The sequence below is a fragment of the Canis lupus genome, chromosome 6, assembly GCF_048164855.1.
Source record: "Canis lupus baileyi chromosome 6, mCanLup2.hap1, whole genome shotgun sequence".
Lineage (NCBI taxonomy): Eukaryota > Metazoa > Chordata > Mammalia > Carnivora > Canidae > Canis > Canis lupus.
In genome coordinates this window covers 74,654,351-74,664,660 of record NC_132843.1, presented here as the reverse complement: position 1 = coordinate 74,664,660, position 10,310 = coordinate 74,654,351, and the positions used below count along the sequence as shown (strand labels likewise).

At 40.7% G+C, this 10,310-nt stretch overlaps 1 long non-coding RNA gene across 1 annotated transcript; it reads right to left on the bottom strand.

The window, feature by feature from the left end:
* Window positions 1-1,124: 1,124 nt before the first annotated feature.
* On the bottom strand, window positions 1,125-10,228 carry LOC140634790 (uncharacterized). The gene is made up of 3 exons (XR_012032175.1): window positions 10,105-10,228; window positions 9,358-9,657; window positions 1,125-1,635 (listed from the first exon to the last, which is right to left on the bottom strand). It is a non-coding gene; the product is annotated as an uncharacterized lncRNA (long non-coding RNA).
* Between the last annotated feature and the right edge of the window lie 82 nt (window positions 10,229-10,310).

Below are 10,310 nucleotides of genomic sequence, written 5' to 3'. Positions count from 1 at the left end.
ACAAGGATGGGCGCACACCGTGTGGCCTTCTTTCCCCCACCCACTCCCACCCCAGCACAAGCGGCAAATAAGATTATAGAAGCCGTGGAAGGCAGCATTTGGAAATTTAAAAGATAAGCGTGCATGGGGTAATTGAATAGCATTCTGCTGAAAAACGAGCTCTCGGAGCTCATAATCAAGACTATGCTTTACCAGAGGGGCTCTCCTGGGCCTGCCTTTGCAAACCCAGCAGGGTTAACCCTTTGGGGGGTTCTGCTAGGGGAAGGCGGGTTTTGTCTTTATTTGAGGACTCTCTGGACCTGTCCTGATGATGGGATGCACCGCCTGCATAGCAGGTAGGGAGCTCCTTGTCCCTGGCAGTGTTCAAGCAGGGGATGGAAGGGCAGGGGTGAAGCCTCTGGTTTTAAGGGGCTTATCAGCTCATTCTGATTTTTCAGACTCACCCATCCAGTATCTATCCAGAGCGTACAATATTGTCAGCACCAGGCTCAGGTCTGTGGGATAAAAATGCAAATAATAGTTTGTACAGGGCTTCGCGGGCCCCAAGCGCTATTGTGTGTAGGAACTGACCGATCCTAGCAGCACCCATAGGAGGTAAGTACTACCGCTGTCTCCATTTTACAGTTGAATAAACTGAGGCACAGGGAGTTGAAGTAATTTCTCCGGGGATTCAGACATGGGTGACAGGAGAAAGTATATAATATCCACGCTGATGACGCCGACCCGGCTCACTTGAATTTGCCCTCTTGTTGGGGAGAGCAGAGACTCTGAGGTTGGAAGGTGGGGGAGAGGAGACAAGGGATGAGGCCCAGGTGGAAGGGCTCCCCAGGCCCTTTCAGTCAACACCCGCCCCCCTCCACGGGTCCCTGAGCCTAGCCCTCCTCCAGCCCCCCTTGGAGGGGGCCGGGGATGGATGCCATCCCCTGGAACCATCACTCACGGTCTTGCTGGCCACCCCCCACCCCTCCAAACCCACCTCCCTCTCCCCCTTTTTTCTCTTTCTCTGGTAATCGTAATTATTTGGGAATTTACAGAATAATCCGTCACCAAGTCCTCCAGAACAAATTGAATGTCAGGTTTATAAAACAACCTAATAAAGCAGATGGCATTACCCACTGGTAAATCTCTTCCCCGTTTCCTGCCCCGCCCCCAACCCACTTCAGTGTCTCGGAAAGCTGACAGATTATCCATTTACAGGCAGATTAATCCTGAACAGTATAAACATGGGGAGAAAATTACACTTTCTTGTCTCCATAATTGATAAGAAGGACGCATTAATCTATAAAGCCCAGAGGAAGGCCCATCTGTCTGGCCAGGCAGACGTGGGGGTGTCTGGGAAGGAAGGAGTCCCTCCCGCCCATCTCTCTGGCCCGCTGACTTTTTATCGGAAAGCACCCTCCAGGGGCTGCCCGCCCTCCCCCCGGCCCTGGCAGCCCGGGCCCTCAGCCTCAGGCGGCCTCCGTCTCCACCACCGTGAGGCGGGCAGGGTTCAAGGTCCAGCAGCTCAGGATTCCAGGCCAGGGCAGAGGCTCTGCCATTGGCCTTCTGCTTCTTTCCAGAAGCTCCGACACAGAGCTATTAGTCTCTCTCTGCGGTGATTCCATCAGTTTGCCCCAGGTTGTCCACTCTCGGGGCCTGGAGGGGATTCCAAGAGGAATTTGTTCAGTAAGATTCTGATTCCATTCCCTCCCTAGTCTCTACTATGACTTTAAAACTTTTTTTTTTTTTTTTTGTAAATTTACACTCTTCCCTCCCCCGCCTTCCTCCTTTTCCAGCACCTTCCCCCGGTAGAGGCAGCTGTGAGGCATTAATTGTCTCCTTGAGGCCTGTCAGAGCTGTCAGGAAATGTCACACCGGCCAGATCCTCTCTGCAGAGGGATGTGAGTGGAAAGAAGGTTTCTGAGAAGACTCTGCTCCAGGAACAACCACCCGCCCCCAACGTAGAGACATACAGTGACACGGGCAACAAACAGCCCCATCCTCAGCCCTCCCGCGGACTCCTCTGTCAGCGAGCCTGGGATGTCTTGAGCTGGGGATGGAGGGAGTGGGGCAGGTGGGTGGATTTATCAGGAGTGGGAGAGAGGGCCCAGGGGAAATTCTGGCAGATTCCCATTTGATCAGAATGACCCTATTGGCCTGTAGGACCTCAAAGGAGAGAGAGGAAGGGGGAAAATGAGGATGAGGAGGGAGGGAGGCAGAGGAGACAGCCGCAAGCACTGTGGGACCGGAGGAAGGGAAGATGGGGGACGGTAGACAGGAGGAACGGAGAAGTCTATGGCCAGAACTCATGAGTCCTGCCTTTGGGATGGGTGGGCATCGCGGAGGATCTGCGCATCTGTGTTTCCTTAGCTCCTATCGTGCTGCTTCCCCCAGAGCACAGTGAGAGAGCTGGCCTCCCAAGAGTGGAGCTCGTTTCTAGAGCATTCTCCCAACTTTGTGTGAAGGCTCCCAGGGGCCCAGAGTCGGAATGAACGGCAGAAACCTCTCATGGGTGAACTGTGCTTCACAAAACCTTTCAAACTGAACCCCTTGACTGCAGACTAGCTTTGGCTAGGCTTCTCCTAAGCGACAGTGGGAGAGCATGCCATGGACTGGGTTGTGGTCACCCAGGGCCACGTCCCTCCACTGGCAGGTAGTGGATGCCTATGTGCTGCCAAATAGCGCTCGGGTCTTTGTTTTTGGACCCCACACTTTTTTTGCACTAATGACACATGGTACCCCTGGCTCTCGTTTGAGGATGGCTATAACCAGAGTTTCCCAAACGGTGTCCCTGGGAGCACTAATGGTACTTGGCTATTCTTTGAGCTCCACAGTTAAATTGGAGAAGTCAACATCATTTCCTCTGTTTACTTCCCCTTTTTTTTTTTTTGAACTTTCTTTCTCTTCTCTACGCTAGCTGATTTTTCTCTGCTCCTTTCTATTTTTTCTTCTTGCCCTCTATATGAAAGAGCATCGATTGTGGGCTTGATACAAGCTCACTGAAATCATAAATACTAACCCATTGTTGTTTCATGCTTTCCTTTTAAAAATAAATCATTAAGTTCCACATATATATTTTTTAAATTGACAATTATAATTTTAAAGGAGAAAGAATAAATGACTCTGACCCTAGGGTCCTGAAAGCTTAGAGGTAATATTATTCCATTTTCATGTACTAATTTTAATAAAAATCATTGCAACATGAATTGTAAAGTAATGATATGTAAATTATCTAGAGAAACCAACAAAGCACTTAATTTTAGCCCCTTAAATGTAGTAATTAACGCTGGATAAACATCTAAGGTTTGGAGGGTTAGTTTTAATTGGTATAAGTTTGGGTGAGAAAATGAAATTTTTTACTTATTCTGTTTCTAAGAGTCTCAAACTGCTTCAACCAATTAACTTGTTACTGTCTAAAGAGGCAAGTTTTTTAATAGGAAAAAATGATTTTCTTTGTTCTGCGACTGTATTTTCATAAAGTGATGAACCAGAATCAGTCCCTACATGCTGTTTAAAGAGAAGGGTTTTTTTTGTTTGTTTGTTTGTTTGTTTTTTGTTTGTTTTTTGTTTGTTTGTTTTTTGGTTGATTTGTCTTCATTTGTAAAGCCCTATGTTAGGCATCCTCAGAAGATACAGAGAAAGGAAGAAATGCTATTCCTGCTCTTAAAAAGGCAAAAAAGATAGAAAAAATGCATCTGAAGATGCCATTAAGATTTTCATAAAACAGGAGGGCGCCTGGGTGACTTAGTTGTTAAGCATCTGACTCTTATTCTCGGCTCAAGTCTTGCTCTCTGTGTCAACTTAAAAAAAAGAAAGAATTTCACAAAACAAAGCTGCTGGTTATAAATTTTTTTTTTTTAAGGATGATGTGAAGTGGAAGAGCACTGGAGAATAAAAAGCTTGGGTCTGCATGTTCACCTTTCATGGTTTTGCTCATACAGTCCCTATGTCTAGACTGTATCTGCCGTGCTCTCTATACCAGCTTCCATGCATTCTTGGCATCTTTTCCGCTTCAACATGGGAGATTTGACTACTCCTCTTCTGGGCCATCATTGTATCTGCTCTTCAGTCTCTCAGTAATATCTTATTGGATTTTTATTGTATTTTCATGTTGGCAGATTCAAGAGTCGAGGACCTTAATGAACTCCAAACAGTATAAAATTAAAGAACACTACACATAGACCCATCATAATTGAAATGGTGAAAGTTAAGGTGAAGATAACCCTTTGAAAGCTGCTGGAGGAAAAACTACACATTACATATAAAGGAACAAAAGTTCTAATGACAGGAGATTTTTTCGTTAGAACCCTGAAGGTCAGAAGACAATGGAACATCATTTTTAAAGTACTGAAAGAAAAGAACTGTCAACCCAGAATTCTATATCCAGCAAAAATATCCTCCAGGTATGAAGTCAAAATTAAGCTGTTTTCACATAAAAGAAAACTAAGAGAATTTATCACTGAATACCTGGTTTGTGAGATTGGTTAAAGGAAATTCATCAGGTTGAAGGAAAATAATAGCAAAAGACAGTTTGGTCTTGAGGAATGAAGGAAGAAAAACAGAAAGAAATAGAAACAAATATCTGAGTAAATATAAGAGACCTTTTCTTTTTTCCTTTTAAGTTTTTAATTTTTTATTTATTTTTTAAAAAGATGTTCTTTATTTATTTGAGAGAGGTAGTGAAAGAGCATGAATGGGAGGTGGGAAGAGGGAGAGGGAGAAGCAGACTCCCTGTTCAGCAGGGAGCCCAACTTAGGGCTTGATCCCAGGACGCTGAAGTCATGACCCGAGCATAAGGCAGATGCTTAACTGAGCATCTGAGCCACCCAGATGCCCTTTGAGTTTCTAAAAACCCCATGTGATCATCCAAAGCAAAGATTATAACCTTTTATTTGGTGGAATTTTCAATGTGTGATGATAAAATACAAACGACAATGACGATGACAATGACAATGATAACATAAAGGTCAGTTGAGGTGAGTACTAAAGGAGTTTATATGATTGCAAAATGCCTATATTTTACTAGAATATGGAAGTATATATATTTTTAATATCTACAGCAAAAAACTACAAAACAATGCAAAGTGATTTAGCCAGAATGCCAATGACAAATTAAAATGGAATGCTAAAAATTATTTCCATAATCCCAAGGAAGACTAGAAAGGGAGGATAAGAAATACAAAAAAATAAAGGGAAAATGTAAAACAAATGGTAAAATGGTAGAACAAAATCCAACAATATTAATTACATTAAATGCTAATGGTCAAAACCCTTCAACTACAATGCAGAGAGTGGATAAAAAAGCAAGTCCCTACTAAGAGTGACTTCAGGTGACACACTTTAAATACAAATACTTAAAGGAAATAGATCTCTTGCAAATAATAAGCATAAGAAAGGCTATATTGAGATCAGATAAAATAGGCTTCAAGATAAAGATTATCACTAGAGGTAAAGAAGAACATGTCATAAAAAGGACAATTCATTAGGAAACATAACAGTTACAAACTTATATAAACCTAATAACAGAGCCATTTCAATTTTAGGAATTGAAACAGTAAAAAGGACTCTGCTTTGATGCACAACATGCATGCATCTCCAATCATCATATTTAATGAGAGAATCAGGCAAAAAATAAAGTATATACTATATAGTCTGGTTTTTGTAAAGTTCCATAAAATGCACTCTATACTATAATGACAGAAAAAGGATCAGTGGTTTTGTGGAGATGGAGATACAGGGAGGGAGGGATCTTGATGAGCACCAAGAAACTTTTGGGAACGACAGAGATGTTTGCCATCCTTTTTGTGAGGGTGGTTTTATTTGAATGTACACTTGTCAAAACTGAACATATTGCATGTTTTAAGTATGTGTGGTTAGTGCACTTCAGGTATATTTCAATAAGATTGGAGAAAAATGAATACTTAAAAAAATCAGGTAATCACACCTCTAATTCCAATCTAATACTCTCTTTTCCCCTTCCTTATGTGTATCTCGTTCTTGCACACTGATTCTCTCAACAGGTTTTCAACCTCCCTGGTTCTCAGGAGCTTTGGTATATTTACTCATTTCCTTGTTGCCATAATACATACAAAATAGTTTCAGAATCGCAATACCCATACCACCATCAAAACAGTGCTGTTGGATACAGTTCAAAACTTCTGTGCAGTTCTTATTTTTAGAGTATGTCTCACTGAGACTGTAGAGCCCAAATACTATGCCCAAAAGTTAATTAATTGGGTTGGTTTTTCCCTTCTGTATGGTTATCTTATTGATTTAATATAGAGATAAGTTCATTTATTTCCATCCACATTCAATTTTAGGGTCTTTTCCCCCTCTCCATGTTTGATGATTTAGTTTTATTTTCTTGTGCGTGTAGTGAAATATTTAAATAGGTCAAAAATCCAAACTATACAAATAATACATTTAGAGAAGTTTCTGTCCCTCCCGTAAGCACTTCCTCATGGTTTTGACTCATTTCCTGCAGGTAACCGATTTCACTGATTTATATAACTATGTTTTTTTTTTTTTGCAAGAATGGGCATATATTCTTATTTTACTTTCCTTCTTACAAATATATGGCATACTATCCATGTCTTTTACTTAAAAATATCCTGGAAATTGCTTCACATTAATTTATAGAGATGTTTTTCAATTTTACAGTTGGATGTTATGTCAAGGTATGCATATACAATGACTTACTCTACCAATCTGTTCTGTGTGTATGCATATAGATTATTCCCAATATTTTGTTATTATAAATAACTCTACGATGAGTCACCTTGTGCACATTTTGTTTCCTATTCTTAGAGATGGATCTTCAAAGTAAATACATGTACGTAGGATTATTGGGTAACAGGTGAAATGCATATGTAGTTGTGTTAGAAATTGCCAAATCCCTTCTGTGGGGGTGGAACATTTTGCATTCCCACCAGCGTTAACTTTGAGTGTCTGTCTTCCCATATCCTTGTCAAAAGAATGTTTTATAAAGCTTTTGATATTTTGCCTGTCTTGGAGCTGCAAAATGCTATCAGTGAGTTTTAATTGGCATTTCTCATATTTTCTCATATTCCAATGATCATTTTATATATTTATTATATATATCCTCTCTCTCTCACTCTCTCTCCCTCCCCCTTCCTTCTTCTTTGGTTTAGTCTGTTTGAACTTTTCTCCTTGATTTTTGTGAGTTGTTTACATGCCAGGATATTAGCTTTTTTTTATCTGTGATACACTCTGCATATATTTTCCCAGTATATAATGTGGTTTTGACTTTACTTATGGTGATTTTAGCCATGCAAAAGGTTTTTTTAAATGTAATTGAGTGATCTTTTATTGATTTTGGATTTTGATTCATAACGAGAAAGCCTTTTCTCAGTCCAAAATTATAACGTAATTCACCTGTTTTCCTCTAATACTTGGGTGGTTTCACTGATACATCAAACGTGTCTGATCCATTTTCAGAGTGTGAGGTATGATTCCAATTTTATGTTTTTCCAAATGATTATCCAGTTGTCTCAGCATCCTTTATTTAAAATTCTATCTTTTCTAAGTGATTTGAAGATGACACCTTTATCATATAATACATTTCCCTATGCACTTGGGCCTATTTCTGCCATATTACTTCATACTTTCCATTTATTCTACATTTTTCTGGCTTTTAATTCTTCTTCTGTTATGATTTCCATTACATAGGAACATTTTCTTATGCTTATGTAGAAGTTATATCTTCAATTTTTATTTTTGTGGTGGTTGGCTTTAATTTAAAATCTGCACTTCTGTTTATGTGTTTGATAATGTCTAAAATCTTAGTTTTGAAGGTTATAAATATGTGTTTTCTCTTTTAATCTTTTGTTTGATACTTGCTGTTTTAGACAAGCTTTACTAAGGAATTTGATCACTCTTCCATCGAATTTTTCTAGCAGCACTTTCCTGGATTTATTTCTCTTTTTATTTGAGTGCTCTTCCAAGAGAGTTATCAAAATGGGATAACTGTGGTAAACCTCATCTGCCTGAAAATATCTCAGTGGCACTCTTGCATATAAATGACAATTTGGCTATATATAAAATTCTAGGTTCAATGTTCTCTTCCTTTAATACTTTGAAAATATTTCTCTGTGTGTTCCGATTTCCAATATACTGTTCAGAAATCTGATAAAACCTGAGTCTTTACCTTTTTTTTAGATGACTTCTTTTACTCTCTGGAACCTTGGAGGGTTTTTGTTGTTTTGTTTTGTTTTGTTTTGGTGTCTTTGATTTCTTAATTTCAGTAATATATGTCTACATGTGGCTTTTTCTTTATTATCCTATTTGAGACTCTACAAATCCTTTCAGTCTAGAGTCTTTCATCTTTTATTCCTGTTTCTTCAAATATTTCCTCCCTTCTTTTTTTCTCACTTCTTTGGAATTCCATTATTTAGACATCAGTACCTCTGCTTACTTATGACTTATCTTAATGTTTCTTTAAAAATTTTTGTAGTTGGGATGCCTGGGTCGCTCAGCGGTCCCAGGAGTCCCAGGATCAAGTCCCGCATGGGGCTTCCTACAGAAAGCCTGCTTCTCCTTCTGCCTGTGTCTCTGCTTCTCCCTCTCTCTCTCTCTGTCTCTCATGAATAAATTAAAAAAAATTTTTTTTCTACCGTTGTATTTTTTCTGATGCTTTCTAGGAGAACTTCTCAATATGATCTTCCAGTTTACACATTCTGTCTCTTTAGGGTTATTCATCCAGCTATTTATCCCTTCAATTTATTTCAATTATTATTCATACACAATATTCCTATTAGTTTATTTTTTATGACTTCCACCTACTTCATATTTCAATAGTGTCTCTTTGGTTCAGAATATTTATTATGCTTATTTTAAAATCTTGGTCCATCTTTCCCAATTATCCTGCTTCATGAGATGCATGATGCTCCGTTTGTTATCTTTCTTTTAGAGTGGTATTATTCCCCAGTGTCAAATTACGTTGACCTATAAACTTGTGTTCCCCTGTGGATACTGTTATTCTGTTTGTAATGTGTAGTGGGGAGGGTCTGAAATCCTAGTTTGTCACCTTCCTGTGCATTTAAAGAAGAGAGAAGGCATGAGTTCCAAGGCAGAGAGCCCCTGGGTGACTGGAAGCACACTACTGGTTCCATTAACTCTTATCCCAGGAGAGTTTTAGGATTTCTCTAATACTTGGAATCCCCAGATGCCTGGATTGTGATGCTGCTTGTTCTAAGTAGACAGTGGTTATCTCAAGGAGCTCTCTGTGGGGTCGGGGGGTGGGGTGGGTGTGTTTGTGGGGGTGCGGGCGTGGGTGGGGGAGGACATACAAGCCCAGAGCTTGAGATCCAACCTAATCTCCCACTGTTGCTCCTCCCCCGCCCCTGTTCACACACCCACCTGTCCCTTTCACACACACAACTATTCTCAGTTGTCAGGAGCCTTCTGTCTCCCAGGGATTTCTCACAGTTTTATGTTTAGAGCCTCAGATACATGACTTATTTTCTCTGCTGTAGACTCTCCAACATTAATTTTGGGCGAGGAAGCTAGCAGCTTATGCTAGTTTGCCATCTTGTCAGGAACTGGTGACTCATTCTTTCTGGGTAAATGCTCAGTCTTGGAGATGTCTTCTCCTTTTCCCTGGTCCTTTACATCGTGGTCCTCTACATTGTGGTCAACGGTTTACAAGACCTGGTGCTGCTGTAGGGAGAAGGATGTCTTAGATTCACTCAACATCATTCCCATTTGTCGTCTGCGTCTTGCAGAACGGCTGATCTGGGCTAGTGCCTGACCTGACGATCCCTGAGGCCCCATCTATTTGTTTGAGGCCTCAGGCTAGAATCTACCATTAGTATGTATGGTATAGTTTTGTGATTTTGGTTGGGAAGCACCTGGCACCTTTTCATCCGATCTCAAGGCTCTGCTGGTCCATTGGCCCACCAGGCAGCTCTGAATTTGTCCACCAGAGAAAAAGAGGTCCTATGTCATCCTTGAAGGCCATGAGCAGACCTAATAGGGACCCAAAGGTGGCCTCAGGCTCATTGATGCAGCAAGCATACACAATGGCTGCTTTTGTGTTCTGTGCCATGTTGGCTGCCTAGGTGCTGGGCTTCTCTTAAACTGAGATTTCTAGCCTCCCTAACTTACTCCTGGGAGAGGGTCCTGCTGTCCTTCTAATATTCTTGATCTTCTCACATTTATCTAGATGTTTCCATAGTGCTTCCCCTAATTGTAAGCTATAGAATTTTGCATAAACTTCTGTTATGACCTCTTTCCCTTTGCATCATAAGTATTTATGTTTCTGTCTCCTTGGTGAGAGCATGAGCTCCCCTAGGGCAGGTACTGTTTAATGT